The following is an 18,005-nucleotide window of genomic DNA, read 5'->3' on the forward strand; positions in this document are numbered from 1 at the left end:
TTTGACTGACAGCTAAGATCCTTCTACGGTTTCGAACCACTAAGTACTTTACAGAAAGTTCACTTGGGTTGGCTTTCGGAACGGATTTACACTTTTGCTCTTATGTAAATAAAGTCAATCCCTTGATTATCAAGAAGATCTGAGAGTTTAAAGAGAGTTTTAGCTGACACAAAATCAGAAAATTAGCATATAACCTGATTAATCTTTTTTAGCTCAACTAATTAATTATAACCTAGTAGTTGTAATAACACCACGGTAGTGCTCAACATCGACAAGAATGTTTCTGAAAAGTAATAAGTTAGAAAGATTTGATAAACTGATTCTGAGATAACTTTAAATTAATGACTCAAACATAAAGCTACAAATACAACCTCTGTATTTGGAAGATCTATGCTGATTAACATTCATTCACCCAACCTCCGACCACGTTCATGGTGCCTTAAAGGAACAGTCTGGGTTTTTGGTCATGTGTCAAACTACAAGAGGTAACAAAAAAAGGATATAAAAGTCTTGTTTGGACTGTCTATCAATTTGTTCTCTCAACATAAAAAAATAATAACACTACAGCACAACATATTCCAAACACACTTTAAAGATCAGATTAATTCTTTAGATAGATCTACTTAAACTTTATCTGTGGAAAGACTGATATTGTGAATGAACTGGGTGTTTCCTTAAATGTTCCGTTTGAGACAGATCCTATGTTTCTTCTCTCCCAGATACTCGTATTTTCAATATCACGCATAAGAGGTTATTTCATTTACTGACCTTTGCAGCTAGGAATTGTTCTTGATCAAAGACACTGCTCCAACAAAAAAAAGTCTTGGCATAATATTATTATGGATGTCATTTCTAATAAATACATTTTCTTTACATTAAGATCTTGAACCCTTATTTTCATTGGACCTTTGTCATCCATCATCCTCTGTTTTACAGAAGGATTTCTAACCCCAGTGTAGGAATACTATATTTGTTTGTTTTCTTAAATATTTGCTTATTTATGTATTAATTTATATTCTTTATTTTCTTTTTCTCCCACGTTCATGTATGTGCTGAGCGCTACTGTTGTGTTTTTTTTTTTTTTTCAGTTTTTTTTTGGTTAAGAAAAATGTAATAAATATATTGATTGAAAAAACAAAAAAAACTTTCCCAAGTCTGTCCTTAATTGTCCAAAACTGAGTTGCATAAAACTACATTACAACGACATTAGGTCATTGTCAGTATAAATCTTCCTGCTTTGCAGAACAACCGTGAAGTTTGTCATCCAGAACATGAGCACACTATGTAATCGAGCCAAATTTCACAACTCTCAATCCATGCAAAAAATGTTTTGCAAGGTTCAGCCGAGACTCACATGAATCTGAATCTGGTTGATATCTTCCATCGTTCCAGCACAGGTAGAGTTTGTGGAGATGCAGGAAGAGCATTGCATCTGAAGTGTACCAGCAGCTAAAAAAGGCACTATTTCTTTCCCCTTAAGTTTTCAACAGGGATTAAAAAATCTGATCAGAGATTGGGGCAGACACGCCAGCTTGCCATACACACCATTTTTTTTTTTTTTTTTTTAATTACTGTTACTTGGTGTTTACTTATCATTATGTGTACTCACATCAACAACATGTTCTCTATTGGTAATGACCAGAATTTGAGTTCTGCTTAGGCCATTGTTTTTAGTCAAAGTCAAATTTATTTATAGCAATTTTAAAACAGAACAGCTAAAGTTAACCAAAGTGCTTTACAATGATTAGGAAAAAATAAAACGACCAGGATCAAACAACATAAATAAAAGCAGCTTAAATTAAATCAAAGTAAATAGAATCAGTTAAAAACAGCAATCAAATGAAATCATTATATATATTAAGAGATGGGGGATTACTATTCAGTTATGTATTAATTCAATTCAAAAATTTTATGTAAAGCACTTTTAACAGTCGTCAATGTCGCAAAGCAGCTTTACACAATCAAAAGGAAATTATGATAATATGTATGAAATGTGAAAAATGTGTATAAATCAAAATGATCAAATTGTCCCTAATGAGCAAGCCGAGGGTGACGGTGGCGAGAAAAAACTCCCTGAGATCCCAACAAACCAGTAGTAGTGAGTGGAACCGGACTCAACAGGGAACCCATCCTCATTTGGGTAATAACAGATCAGGCATTGTAGTTCAGGCAAACTGTGTGTTAGGAGGCTGGAAGTTTAATATAACAGTTAATGTCTATAAGTTAATATGGAGTCCAGTTTGTTATTAAAGTCTCAGGTTTAAAACTGTAGGAAACTAGGAAAGTTCTCAGAGAGAAGCAGTCTGCATCAGCCAAGGGCAGGACTGTCTTCTTGGTAAAGTGGAACCGTACCAAGTCACCACACGCATGTACCAAATATCAGAATGCTTTCAGAATACATGTATTGCCACACTGAATGCAAAAAAAGGTTGTTGTTTTTATATATTTTATATTAAGTTTGTTTTTGAGGTAGTTAAATTGTGCAATTCCTTAGTTTTTCCTACATTGACAGGCAGCACATCATCCTGTGTAGTAGGAGCAATTTATCTTTCAATCAAAGTTTGTTTACAATTGAAATAAAATCTCAAAATAAAAATTTTTATTGTATCAGGATAGGTATTAAATTGTGGTAATAGCAGAATGGCGATACCTATTAAATCAGCACCTTGGCGTAGGTATCGTAATGATTGTAGCAGGTGTTCCCTGGTGATTCTCGTCCCTGTAAATGTTTTGGTATTTATTTGGATTTTGATGTTGTATCAAAGCATTGTATTCGCAACGCTATGTCAAGAGCATTTGATGAACGTTATCGTATTATCATTTTATCAACGTAATACAAACCTAATTTAAAAAAACAACCTAATCCCATCACTGTCACAACATTTTAACAGTCAAAAATTCCTGCTGGGAATCACCATCGACAAGTGGGATGTCTTAAAATGTCCTTTTTTTTCTCTGCAGTTTGCATGCATATAGTAAATACTGTGTAATACGTTAAATGGTCTTCTGTATGTCGTTACATGAGTAGCTAAATTGCTTTGCACGCTCACATGGTTTTGTTGTCTGGTGTAATGATTCTTCCAACGATCGTTACATCACTAACAGGCTTATTTATTTCTTTATCTGGTGTCTCCTAAGAACACATTATTTAATTCTGCTAATATCTGGTTATATCTCTTATACGAACATAAGGAATTACAGGGTAATTTTATGTGTAGAAGCAATAAAGTGAGAGTGCACAGTATCATAGTTTAATGTCAGAGCTTGCTTTAAAGTAAATTGTTTATTTGGACAGAAGCTAAATGCTTTGCCGTGTCTTAATCACAAGGAAGTGTTTCCTGTTTGTCTGATCTTGTTCCTGATTAGCCGGAGAGGATGAAAAAAAAAACGTATTTAGGCTTTCATCTAAGTTTCGCGATAACTGTAACAGCACCATTGTTTACGATTCTGTGGTGCAAACTTGGTGACTAGTGTAAAAACGTCAGTCGCTGTAGGTTGGTATGATGTCATGGTTAACCACGGTATCTACCTCAAGTCACCGCAGGCATTTCCAACAGAACAGATTTAAATGCATTCACAGTATTCCACCAGTTCCAATGATTTCACCCAACTGATTCCAGTAAATTCTTGTCGTTTTTTGCACAATTACAAAACGTAAAACCTGCACAATTTCCTCTCTCTGGACTCTTTAATTATTCCACAGCACCCTCCAGTTGTCCTCACAGGGGAATGGAAACCAGTCATGGTGAAAACGCAACACTTGTGTGAGCTCATCTACCATTCATCGCACTTCGTAACATAAACCTACATAATGGATACAAGAACATTGGATTAAGACCGTTTCAACACTGAAAAGTTTAACATCTCTGATACAACAGGTTACATAAAGAACAAAAGTAGTAATACAGCATTCACACACAGAAATTGTTACTTCACTGCCTTTTTTTAGACACACGAATGACAATAGGACAACCTTTCCTAATTCAAAGTCCGTGTCACAACAGAGTGAACCTGCGAGGACGGTTAAGCCGTCAGATCCCAAGCGTGTTCGCTGAAAGCGTGCGTTTCACTTCGTTGTTATCCTTTTGTGTTTTCAGATGAATACCTATCACGCACTGCACGTTTAGATCCATGTCTCAAGAGGCACTGATCAGATAATTAGCATTCAGTATTTAGCTCCTCTACACTTGAAGGCTCAATTATTTTTTCGGTTAATATGACTGCGGCTCTCCTGAGAGCAAGATGCTGAAAAGGAGGGAATGAGAAGAAAAGGCATGGTTGTGTCTCAGCTGGAGTGTCTGACAAGATTCAGAAAGGAAGTTGATGAAATCTGGCTAGCAAAGCCCAGTTCTTCAGCTTAGTCTTTTATGTTCTTAATAGCAGACATAATTATGTTTGCGGATTAACAGGACAAAAACATTTTGTTTAAAAAACCCTGGGTTTTGTGTATATGTACATACTGTTGCAGACAATAAATACCGCCTTTATAACACTAAACACTACATATATATAAATATATCCCAAAATAGTCTACCAAATGTTAGGGTCAACAAATATGACAAAAAAGTTTGATAAGGTGATTAATGATTTCCCTCAATTTTTTTCTTCCTGAGCAAAACCTTCTGCTGTTTGAGCAAAAAAATACCTCATAAGCTGTCAGTTTTTCGCTATGCTCATAAGTTTTGTCAGATGTCTTGCTACACTCACTAATGTAGCCAGTTTTTGACTTGTCAGGTTCTTCGAAATGCTGTCTACAGACATACACACTGCAATTCAATAAACCTAATCATGAGCATAATGTATAGTGGAAAGTGGCGGCTCGGCATTTAACATATTGGACCACTGGGTCCAGTGCCCCAAGCTGCCACTGGTGGGCCTTTCAGCAAATGCCTATGTACTCAGCCTCATCCATACATACAATAAACCTGTAAAGTTAGCATCTGTGCATTGAAGATATTTTCCAAAAATAATTTGGGGATGTGCAAGACGAATATTAGAACACATCACGATTGTTTTTAGAAAATTTTGTCTGTTTGACTGTGCACACATCACATGAAAAACCACTGAACAAAGTTTAATGGGGTTTTCAAAGGTAACATATAAGCTTTCTGTTTTATCGGAAACGGCCAAAGGAAAGAGATGATATGCTAATTTGAAATTTAAATGAAAAACACCCTTTTTATAAAAACATCAGTTTATCTGAAAAATTCCACAAATTTTTAGATTTTTAAATCCGCCCTTATTAATGTGCAATTGAAATCTACTCAATAAACGCAATCTTGCACCTCCATTCGCGCACTTCACGGTAACATGTTGAAATTTTAGTTCATTCCAAAATTCTACAGCTGCCACTTTTTTTTATTCCGCACTCATGAGTGTGCAGTTAAAATCCACGCAAATGAAGTCGCAGGCATATCTAGTCCAAAATAAAAGACCACAGACACATGTTCTTTCTTACAGACACATCAGTGAAAAAAAAAAATATTGAAAGATCAACCATAAATCATGAATTATTTGTACATTTGGTGCAGTATATATCTTGTGCACCAATACGGCCAACATTTTGTTCCAATCAATAAAACTCTTCGGCAGCTTATCTGGATAATATCTGCGTTTTCCAGCCACTTGTAACTAGATATTTGAGTTATAGCTACTAAAACGAATTCAAGCATTGAAATTAGGGATGCACCGAAAAGAAAATTCTGGGCCGAAAACGAAACCGAAATTTTTGGATGCACTTGGCCGAAAACCGATACCGAAACCGAAAATGGCTTCATTAAAAAACATGTTTAAAATATTTTCTTTTTGTTTGTATTAAAAAAATGTTGCATATTGCAACTTTGCTGTCCTCATCTGAAACTTTGAAGTGCTTCCAAACCGCCGAAATACTCCGTGTTTGATGCGTAATGACAGCGCGAACGAGACGGGAGGATGGGAGAGGCGTGGCGACAATTTCGGCTTTTATTTTCGGCGCTTTCTTACGTTTCGGCCGAAACCGATAATGCTATTTTGGCTGAAAATTTTCGGTGGCCGAAATTTCGGTGCATCCCTAATTGAAATGTGTAACAACTATTGTTGGGTTTTTTTTTTTGTTTTTTTTTAGTGTAAAATCTTGTACAAAGCAATAATCTTTTTTTTCCTGCCTCCTTTGCTCCACACTCCAGCCCAGTAGGTGGTAGTAGCTGTGCATAAACTTGAAATAAGAAGCATACCTCAGCAAAAGAGGATTTATGAAAGATGGAGCTTCTATTTTTTGTAAAAGCTGTTGTAAGTTTTTTGTAGGAATTATTTTTTTAAAAATTACTGAATCAATCATCTGAATCATAGGACACTATGTAATATAATTTCTTTTACGCACAGTATGATTCTCTGTAACAACCTGTACATTAAACAATTACTTGTTTGGATAAAAACATATTTTTAAACATTTCAATAATTATTACCAGAAACCTTTGGAGCCTCAAGGTGAAGTAACAGATTAATATCACTAATAAATATTAATAGCTCACAGCAGATGATGGATCACGTGCAACACTGTGCAACATGCTGGAGATCAAATCAACACTAATGAGCTTTAATTTAATTACAGAGCAGCAGGCATGCAGCAGAGACTGAGGAGAAAGATGTTTGTCAGTGTTTCCATTACAGACAGGAGTCTCGAGTCTGGAGAGAGAGAGGGAGAGAGACCTCCGAAATGTCACTGTGGACACTTTAATAGTCAGAGGGCGGCACTTACTGCGCTCGGTACGTTCTGAAAGCTTAGCTCAAATGTTAGCGGAACCCCAATAAGCACCATGATGAAACATCTCTCATGAAGACCATCCCAGGAAAGCAAGACCAAAACTTACCTCTGCTGCAGAGGAGAGGTTTATTTAGAGTTATCAGCCTCAGAAATCACCAATTAACAAACAGCATCTCAGATTAAAGTCATTATAAAGACTTTATAGAGCAGAAGTAGCAGATACATCTCAATATCAACTATTCATGCATTTTTGGACGACTTCAGAAAGAAATAAAAAAACAGAAAAGACCACTCGAATCTGTGTCCAAACTTTTGACTGGTAGTGTACAAAAGCATTCATAAATTCGCAAATCTGATTAATCAGAAAGCCAGCTAGCATTTAAGTCCCATGTGTATATACGTCATTAATGCATTTGTTCTAATGTGCATCACATCCTTATAGGTTTTCTGTAAGGAAATATTTATTTCGGACTTTTAGACTGTATCTCCAACATCAACAACAAAGAAAGGCTTGGAGAGAGAGAACTGTTGTTCATAGCTTTTACAGCAGAAGCATTATACATTTTTTTTTGGGGGGGGGCATTAAATTTCACGACATTAAATGCAATTATAAATTGACAAGTCTTTTTTTTTTATTAAATCAAATTGCTCTGGATTAAAGAAATAAAACAGCGAAGTATGTGCTCCTACAAAGAAAATCAATCACCTTAAGGATAATAACAGCACAGATTGTTGATTATTTTCAGGTAGTAGTTGCTTTTCATTTTAAAGATGCTGAATTAAGTCTTCCAGGTGGTGGAACTGAACCTAATCCATCTCCACCTATTACCCTGACACTAACCTTTAACCCCTAACACATGAGACACCCTGTAATCTCTTATCTCCACCCCTGGACTTCGGTCTCGACTCCTCACAGACAGAAGCAGCTGGATCAGGGCTGACTTCATCTCTTAGACATTTTTCATTGTGCAATGAGGTACACATGACGCTTAATCTCAGCACATCATGTATAAAAAACAGTAAGATATCTCGACCAGACTACTGTACCTGCAAGACTTCTGACTGCTTTATACTTTTAGTTGTTCTTTGTGGTACAGTGAAAAAGGCACACACAATGTCTGACGCTGCAGTACTGACCAAAGCTTTGTAACCGCTGACGTGACTTCCTCTCAGTAGGGGAAGTTATATGTTCAAAGCGTGGTTTCTGGCGAGAGCTGCGATCAGCAAAAGCTGACGGTTAGCACCTTACTTCCTTCCGACCGAACTAACTACCTTTACTGCCTCAAAAGAAGAAAAATCTGATGTCTGTGCCACATCAGTCAACCTCAAACACTGTTCCTGTACACACCCTTATTTCACAGAAACTCACTTTAATTAGCATTCATTTTTTTGCTCCCTGCACTTCTCACGCATGTAGTCTTAATCTACACCGTGAGCACTTTCCTTCATAAAAACAAGCCTCAAGGCATAAGCCGATCCTTGACTTATGGCTGCTCGCTCTCGCGTCTCTCTTACTCCAAGACCCCTGAGAGCACTCGATCTGCTGTTCTGATAGACCTGGAATTCGGTTCTTCCCTTTTTCTCTAACGGCATGCCCAGGAAAACTGAGCTGGTCTGTTCGGTGAAGCCAGGTGCCGGTAGGAACTCGATCCTTTCCATCTGCCGTGTGTGCGTGTCCGTCTCGGCACTGGCTCGGTCGAAGCTAAACTGCAGAATAGTGCCATTGTTCCGTGGCTACTCGCAAAACTAGAGACATGCAAGACCTCACACACAGCGCAAAAAAAACACTATACATATACCAACAGTTGCTCTATTTAGATCTTTTCCTTATGCACACATCCCTTATAAACACACTCTTAAGTGATTCTGCTATTCACAGCCCAACACGCACAGGAATAATATTTGAGGATCTACATCAACACACTCCTGGTGTTACAGCGAACCGCAGGGAGTGGTTTTAAGCCCCTTTTGTGTGGAATACGATTCATTCGTTTTATAGACCAGAGGCTGGACTTCAACACAGTGGTTTCGTGGAACACCTCAGCCTTCAGGTTTGATTCATTACACTGCTGGCATGTTTATACTTCTTAAAAGTGATGTCTGCTCTCATGCCCCATTTTCACTCATGTCATTCTGTACTAACCACAAAGCAGCACAAGGTTTAAGAGCATCCTCCAAAAAGCACACAGCCTCCTGTCTGGTCCCATGTTATGCCAGAAATCCAAAAAACAGCTGGCACTGCACATAAATGTGCAGAGTTCATTATCTTCATTAATGACGCTATGGAAAAATAATCGACTATCTAAATACCAGGTCTTCCACTTAAATAGGATTTACAAGTAGGAAGTTGTGAGTGCGGAAACGAAGGAAAGTTCCACATGAGTAAGGAATCACAGGAATGATCCAGGAGATAAATATTTAGATTTCTCTCTCTTTATATAGGTTTCTTTCATATCTATTGTAATTTGCACTAGAGTGAGAAAATCCAGACGGGCATCTTTTAAAGCGAACTAACACGCCTGGTAAGAACTACTCCTGAGAACAAGCAGAATATTCACATTTAAAGAGGAGATCAGCATCCATACAGTATACGAGCTGAGTTTTGTTCGTCATAAACCAGGGGTTTCCAAAGAATACAATTTGATTTTGATATCTTACGAATCCACTGAATCCATATGCGGCTAGTTTTGTTTTGAGTCTGGGCAGATTGTTAATTCGCGAATGATGACGTACAGACAAATCAGTGATGGATGATGCTTATTACAACATCTGTCTGCACTCTTTCACTAACAAGAATCAACTTGGTAATTTTTTTAAATAAAAAGTGTCGCCTTAATTCTTCTTAATTCAAGTGGAAGTAAAATCAATCCTGTCTGATGGATGCAGCTCTAATAAGTAGTGTTTTCCCCCTCTAGTTCTTGAATAAAAGAAGTAAAGGAACACTGATGATTCTTCTATCAACTACAGAAAAAGAAAAATAAACAGACAAAATAACAGAAGCCTCTTGCTCTTTTAAATACAATTAAATCTGGTTTTGTCCGGATCTGATCCCGGCTGGCGTCCTGCAGCCAGCCGAATGCACTCTCTAATCTCCTAATGGGCAAAGCAAGTGATTACTGTGCTGCGAGAGCATCTTCCGACTGCACGATCAATCCGCAAGCGCCGTACTGACTCTTCAAAAACGTCGAGCGTAATCGAGTCCGAAAACGTGGTGGCGACCTGTCACGTACAGATCGTGAGCTTGACTGACAACGTACTGACCGTCTCAGCTCGCAAGCAGCGTAACCTTGATGTCGTCACAATCCCGAGGTCAAGCTTTCTGATGTCAGCGCTCGCTTTCTCCTTATAAGGAAGGCATCAAGAGATTTTCTTTTTATAAGGTATATGAGGTAACTCTTTAACCTTAAAGTCCTGAGTGAGGCTCTTGAAAAGGAAACAGGATGGACACGTGTCTTAAGTGATATCTTGAGCCTGTTAGGAGTTAACAGGAAGCTCTGAAAACTGACCCCACATGGTTAAACGCTTGATAAGGCATCCTCACAATTATATGGCACTAAATTCATTTAAGTGTTAATGAAAATCAAATATTACAGCTAATGGTGCATGATATTGCAAGACTTAATAAGGAGTGAAGGTGTTATAGTGAACGCACAGGATTTCAGTGCAAGTTTTTCAGCAGTGTGAAGGGGAACTGAAAATTTCCGTGCAAAATTTTGTGTAATGTGAGACTTATTTAAAAAAGTATGTCAGTTACCTTTAAATGTGAAGCCTGAGCACTGAATAGTGCAGATGTTTCCTTGGCAGAAAGCTTACAGATGTTGACAGAGTGGCATTCTCTCCTCTAGCCTTGCGCGCGCGTGATAGCGGTAACGTTCCTGGCGTCCAAAATGTCCTTCAGTTCGCGTGAAGAAAAAAAAAACGGGACAAACCGGCCCGGGATTCCGTTATTACTCGGTGATATTCGTTAGCGTAAACCGCCGCGTTTCCAGCAGCTTACTGGGAAGGGAAAAAAAGGCGTTCAGGGCCGTTAGCCTTGTTGTGTCCCGGTGAAGATGTAACGTCGTTCTGGAGACGGAAAGAAAAACAACCTTAAAATGAGTTAGAGGGATAATTTTTCACGTCGAATTCCCCAACATTCGAGAATATTCGCGTTTGTAAAATGGCGACGTTGTGATTCTCCTCGCTCGGACCGCTTCCTCGCAGCACCAACTGTAAAAGAAACGAACCGAGCTGGCGCGCGCCTCAGTCGGACTCGGCTCGAGCTGAAGCGCCGCTGCTGCCTGCTGGAAGAGGAGGAGCCGGAGGAAACTCAGTCCCCGCCCACCGACTCAACCCGGAAGAAAAATCGCAGATAACGGTTAGCAGAAAGATGCAGCGAACGGAGATGTGGCTGCACCGCCCACAAAGCATCACACAGCCAATAGCAGGGCGGCATACCGAGAGCACAGCCAATCAAAATTTGTATTTGTAAATCCTAATTCACACACTTTAATCTTCATATTTGTCAACTCTGTGAACGCTAGCTGTCTGAGCTGGTTTAAAATATTATGAAGTCTCATAACCAGCTTTTTTATAGACAACTTACACTCAGCTTCAGTACTTTAAAACATTAGAATCATTTTATTTATTAATTTACTAACTGAAGAACCTGTCGTTGATGGAAAAAGAGTTTGTAGAAATAGTTAAAAGGTTAAAGCTAAAACTTATTAATTCAGTTTGAAGCCCATGTACATTATGGGCGTGGTAGCTCAGAAGGCTAAGGCACTGAGTTACTGATCGGAAGGTTGGCGGTTTGATCCCCAGCTCCACCAGGTTGCCACTGTTGGGCCCTTGAGCAAGGCCCTTAACCCTGTCTGCTCCAGGGGTGCTGTATCATGGCTGACCCTGTGCTCTGACCCCGGTTACGCTCGGATATGCCAAGAAGGAACTTTACTGTGCTGTAGTGTATATGGGACAAATAATGGCTTAACTTAACTTACATGTCTTTCTGTATTACAGAACTCTCTTCCTACCTTATTAATACAAAGAAATAAAGTTTTATAAGGTTGAGTATCTTATGCCTTGTTTACGTCAAATACACTCCCTGTTCGGTGATCGGAGAGTGAATCACAGGTGAGAAAACGAAAAAGTTAATCAGATAAAGATTAGGCTCTGTCTTAAAATGACTCCACCGTTTACTTAAACCCCTTATGCAGTGGTAAAATATCCCAGTAAAACTATTCAGTTTAGCTTCTCTAATTAATATCTATTGGTGCAGTTGTTTGTTGTAGCATATTTTGAAGTATATTAATAAATCTGACATCAAAACTTCAGGCAGATATCTAAGTACTGCTAAACTTTCATTAAATTCGGTCCAAAACTTGGCACAAATTTGCTCATAACATCCCTTCTACTTAACATTTTTATTAATTTATGGCTTTGATTAATTTATGTTTAACTTCAGACAAATCCCAAAGTACCGCAAATGTTTCTCATTAAATTCTGTCCAGCCAATTTTGTGTGATGCTGTGACAAAATCTAGCTGGACAGACAGACAGAATTTTTTCTAAGACTTGTTTCAAGTCCTCCAATGTATGAAAGATATCACTGAAAGAGCGATTTCTGACCAATGTACAGAAAAAACCTTCCTTATTTAAATAGATTTATTTATTGTAGCTGTGGGACAGATGGCTTCACATTATTAATTGGTAAAGTGCTCGCCCTATAATCCGGAGATCGTGAGTTTAAATCCCGGGTGATGCTGTAACCTCTTGCAGCCGGAGGCCTAGAGAGAGCTGATTGGCCGAGCTCTCTCAGAAGGGAGGGATGAGATTTCCACATAAATCACGGCTCTACAGCCAATCAGGGGTGTCTGTGAGCTCACGCAAGCGAAAGGAGTGGACAGCGCTGTCCTCCAAGTATGTTACGCCGTTGCCAATGGTGCGTGAGTGAGCAGTTAGAAAATACAAGATCCTGGGGCTGCAAAAACAAGCCTAAATACAGCAACAACTGCTTCTCTAAGACCGTTGCTTATGTCTTTCCCTTTTGGGAACACACATCTGAATGCACCAGCACCAGAACTTCTGCTTTAATAGAGGTCTGCACACCTGCTGATGATCAATTAATCAAGGGCTGATGAATACCAGCACCCTGCTGCAACTTAAACCCTGTAAAAGCAGGGGCCCTTTGCCCACATGTTGTTGTTTTTTGGATTCATTTAACTTTTTTTAAGGGGAATATATGGTTATATCCTGTTGTTTGTCTGAGGTTGTATTTACCTTATACTGAGACCAGCTACAATAAGAATATTTTTAAATTATGTTTTTACACCAAAGCATAAAATTCATGTAGGGAAGGGGTTACTAACTTTTGAACATGAGCATACATTTATTATTATCGATCTTGTTTATAATGTGACATCGCTAATTATACTTCACATTTGTACAAAAGTAAAGCTTTATGATCCCATTATCCTGTGTCACCGAGAAGAGGAAGTGTTCCCTTTTGAATCTGTTTCCTCTCAAGGTTTCTTCCTCAATTCGTCCCAGGGAGTTCTTCCTTAAGACAACATGGGGATGAACCCTTGAGAGAAACCAGACTCTAAAGGAAACCTGTCAGGGTCTGGTTTGTGTAACTGTGATATAAATTTAAATTTACATTCAGATTTATGTAAAGCTGTTTTGTGACCTTGTCCAAAAAATACGATCGATTCTAATTAATAATATAAAGGAATAAGTCTTGTTTATATCAGCCAGACAGGATCTTATTTTATATTTAGTTTTATCATCTTTTAAAATGATCCACATCAGCATTAAGCCTTTTTGTTCTTTCTTTTTTTTTACCATCAAGGTGACTAAGGTGCACCTGGCTGTTCCACTTTACATAGTAGGATAGGCTTTACGCAAAACAAGAAACATCCAAATGAAACTGATGCTATGTGTTTACCATTGGTAGTATTACTGTATGTTGCCTGGCTGATAAGCAGCTAGATTACAGTAAGTTAGTTACAGTACCTTAACTTTAAACGGATAGACAGACATGGTGTTCTTCAATAAAACAAAATAAATGAATAAATATAGATCATCATTTTTACGAACACTTTAAACCAACCCCTTGCTGATTATTGCACCTCCAGGGTTCAGGTTCGATTCCTACCTCGGGTCTGTTTGCATAGGGTTTGCATGTTCTACCAGGCATCTGTGTTAATGGAGTTTGCAAGTCTCCTGGGATAGGCTCCAGCCCCCCCCCCCCCCCCCCCCCTCGTGCCCCTGTACACAGGATAAAGCAGTATAGATGATGAGTGAGTGAGTGAGTGAGTGAGTAATAATGCTATGTGACTGACATGTTGTCAGGCTGGCTAAGTGAGTCTGCATGTTATGTAGGTGTTTTTATTCAGCAAGGATATTAAGGGATAACACTAATGCTTCAAAATAAATTGCTTAGAAATCAAAGTCACAATACTGTATGAACCTGTGCAACTATCTAATTGCAAAAAAAGTCTGACTTATTACAGGTAATGTATGCATAGTCAGTAATGTATGTGCCTCAGGTATACTGAAAATGACCAAGGGACTCAAAGACTCAGGCTAAAACTGTCAAATTAAAAGCCTTATTCATCAGTGCATTGTTTGCGTGCATTAGTGGCCTTTTTTTTTTTTAGATATTTATATAAATTATTTATATGAAGCAAATGCGGGCATCATGCTGAATGAGAAAACATTGAAGAGACAAGAAAATCACAGATGCTGACAAATACAGTAATACTTAGTAAAGGTCGTGGTGCCCGAAAGAAGGATTTCAGGAAATGACAAACGCATGAGACCTTTATGCAACTTCTCCTAGTGCCATTATTAGCTTTTGGTCTATATAAATAAGTTTAAAAACTAAATGTTGCATGTAATTAAATATATGTATTGTAGTTTAATATGTGTCCACAGTTGCAATATGTGTCAAAATATGTAGTTAACACCTACTGTACATTAACAGTTTATCAGATATACAGTACTGGGACTATTATCGGTGGATTTAATTTGTATGGTGGTTTGGGTGAATCAGTCTATTTATTATTTACTGCATCTTAACTTTGTCTCATAAAATATTTGCAGCTGTGACATAAAGTACATGGGTCATGTAGAGTATTTATGTACAGCATGCATTGTTGTAACCAGAACACTGTCATACTTCAAGCGTGTTAAAGTGCATGAGGTGAATTCTCTTCACTGCTTTTTCTTATTTTTATAAACACAGACAGGACTCAAGAAGGGCTTACAGTTCATAGCAGGAGCAAATGGATGACAGTGAATAAAACAACTAGATGGTTTATACTAAAATAGCCAGGAAAAGAAGCAAACATGAATTATCATAACCCTGCCAACTTTTGGTGCATGTGTTTTAAAGTGTCACATTATGTTAGATCCACCGTCAGGCAGATTATATAAGGAAATTGTCTGGCAAATGTTTTCCAAGCATCTTAGAGAACCTCATCTACTTCTACCTGGAGACTTGCTTCTATTTCTGAAGGTAAAATCAGACTGCCTCCATTATGTCACATTCCTTAATGGCATCCAAACAATTCTATGTTGTATTTTCTCTGACATACAAATCAATTTTATTTATAAAACTTATCCAATAAAAGCATTTTTTAACATTATATTAAATAAACTACGGTGGCACGGTGGCTTAGTAGTGGTTAGCACTGTCACCTTGAACACCTCCAGGGTCCGGGTTCGATTCCCACCTCAGGTCTGTTCTCCCTATGATTGGTGGCCTTCCTTCCGGTTTCCAAAGACATGCAGGTTAGACTAACTGTTCTTCCCAAAATTCCCGTAGTGTGTGAATGACTGTGCATGTTTGTGCCCTGCAATGGATTGGCACATCGTCTGGGGTGTACCCCGCCTCGTGCCCTGGGATAGGCTCCAGGACCTCTGACCCTTTCTACAGTATAAAGCTGTATAGACGACAACGATAAATAAACTGCATTAACATATTCTTCCATTTAAACATCAATATGTGAAAACAAGGAAACAGCTTTGTATTTGATTTGTGCTTTTCTTGGCACGCACTGAAAGGAATTGAATTTGAAAAGGTCAGCTATTCCCTGGTTAAGATGGGCATTCTGGAACTTTATTCTGTTTTCATAAAATAAAATAAAAAATCAAATTGGGGCACCTGGAAAACCCTGCGGATTTATGTTCTGATGTTCTACTGTTCCAATTCCCCCGCTAATCCTCTTTTATTTTAATTGTCATTTTCCAATTAATTGTTAATGCACATCTTTAATTGAAGCCCCAAAATAAATCTCAAATTCGGAAGAAATACATGTGCTTTCTGTCAGATTCATTGCTTTAAATCCACAACCGATTTGAATGCTTATAGCTTTTTAATGACAAGGAAATGGACCCAATCTCCGCAGACCTCCCTTGAAACCTTGAAACCTTGAAGCCTTCGTGTTACCCGTGCGAACTCTTTTCGTTGCCTTTCTGTTTCCTTTTTTTTAATATATATATATAAATAAGAAGTCACAAACATGCAGAGCCACTTGGTCATCCCTCACTAAAAAAGAGATAGATTGTTGTTTTCATAGCACTTCCAGTGAAAAATGGAGAGAGGCTAGAAGCAAGGACGACTGAGATGTATTATTCATCCTCTGCATGGTCTGCACTGTAAATCCAAATGCTATTATTGCAGGAGGAATAATGGATTTCTTTCTCTCTCTTTCATTCTGTCTCTCTTTCTCTATACAGCGGTGGGTATCATCTTTAGCTCAGGCAAGAGAGAGAGAGAGAGAGAGAGAGAAATAAATGGTCTCAGATGTAATTCTACAGGGCTGAATCTGACCAAAGATAATTATTCATTCAGTTCTGGGACAATGTATGAAATTGAAACATAACTGCCATTACTGTACTTTATTCTGTAATGAGGGAACTTGTCACAGGCCATAAATCAACCTTAAGCTTCTAACCGTTATACTAACTGTTAAAAAGGAGAAATGAGAACACATTACCCATGATTCATATTCACTTTAATTTTAGTCTATATTGTGGAAGCATTAGAAACAAAAGAAAGATTTGCCTTCCTTCATCCTCTTTCTTTCTTTATGGAAATTACAGCTCAACAGGAATTCAAAGCAAAGATTTCAGCATTTTGTACAGTATACGAACACAACATTCAGCATCGCAGTAAAGAGAAGAGACCTGGCTCCAATCTGCTCATGTTTTTTAATTGTAACCTTTAGCATTTTCCATAAGCTGCGATGCCTAGTGCCGTAAACAGTAGGCCTGCGGTTAATTATCCTGTACCTTTGGAACATTAAATGCAAGACTGTAAAACTCATTTAAACTGGTAACCAAGCCGTATCTGCACAGCAGCTTGCGATTGAATCCTACGTTCAGCTCCTAAACGATAATTAACTGGATAAAAACAGTTTATGAAAAATGTCCTGGTGGTTAATTAATCTCACGCTGAAAATATAAAAGAAATCTAATATTTATTAGAAGGATATTAATTTTAGAGAACAAAAAAAAAACTATGAACCTTTATGTGTTTTTTGTTCACTTATTTGCATCTTTCCCTCACCTACATAACAGCTTGAAGTCTTGTCCTATATTGCATAATGAGATTACTGTACCAGTCAAAAGTTTGGACACATGTTAGGATTTATTTTTTGCAAGAACAATACTAGATTTTTTGCCCCAAAAACTGCAGCATTAGGTTAGAATAGTTTTTGCAAGAACAGTATCGTCAATCTCCATGATGAAACTGTCTCTCCTGAAGACCTTCCCAGGAAAGCAGGACCAAGACTTACCTCTGCTAATATATATAATTGCATATTTTGGATGCCCTCAGTATTGTTTGACACTGAGGAATTAGAAGGCGTGTCCCAATGTTTTGACAGGTAGTGTATGTTAGAATAGAAAGGAATGTGAGACACTCCAGATCCTCCAGAGTTTTTGATCTTCTCATGTGCAGGCTCCTCTTTAGCTCTTTAGCAGGTGTCATACTGGCTTGAATCTGTAGCCGCTTGTCTCTGTCTGTGTGGATTTAAAAATACAGTATCTTCAAGATCATTGTCCTGGTGGGAGTTCCAACCCTGATGCTGGTGTGCCTTCTTCCTGAAATCTGCATTCTGAACATCTTCAAGGTTTTTGCATTCCATAGAGCAAAGCTGTGCAGTCTCTTTTTATTTTTCCATTAATCCATATCACCTCAAGTTATGTTAATATGTTGTATTAAGAATAAGAAAATGGTAATAACTTAATTTTGACCAAAAAAAAAGATAAAACCT

The 18,005-nt window shown here is 38.0% G+C and overlaps 1 protein-coding gene across 2 annotated transcripts in view; it reads right to left on the reverse strand.

The window, feature by feature from the left end:
• The window catches only part of galnt1 (UDP-N-acetyl-alpha-D-galactosamine:polypeptide N-acetylgalactosaminyltransferase 1), a 138,961-nt gene extending 127,931 nt beyond the window's left edge, over positions 1-11,030 (reverse strand). For both annotated transcript variants that reach the window (XM_053487723.1, XM_053487722.1), the window contains exon 1: positions 10,497-11,030. The gene's annotated coding sequence lies outside the window, so the exon portion shown is untranslated. The remainder of the gene's footprint in view (positions 1-10,496) is intronic.
• Between the last annotated feature and the right edge of the window lie 6,975 nt (positions 11,031-18,005).

The sequence above is a fragment of the Clarias gariepinus genome, chromosome 26, assembly GCF_024256425.1.
Source record: "Clarias gariepinus isolate MV-2021 ecotype Netherlands chromosome 26, CGAR_prim_01v2, whole genome shotgun sequence".
NCBI classification, from domain to species: Eukaryota; Metazoa; Chordata; class Actinopteri; order Siluriformes; family Clariidae; genus Clarias; species Clarias gariepinus.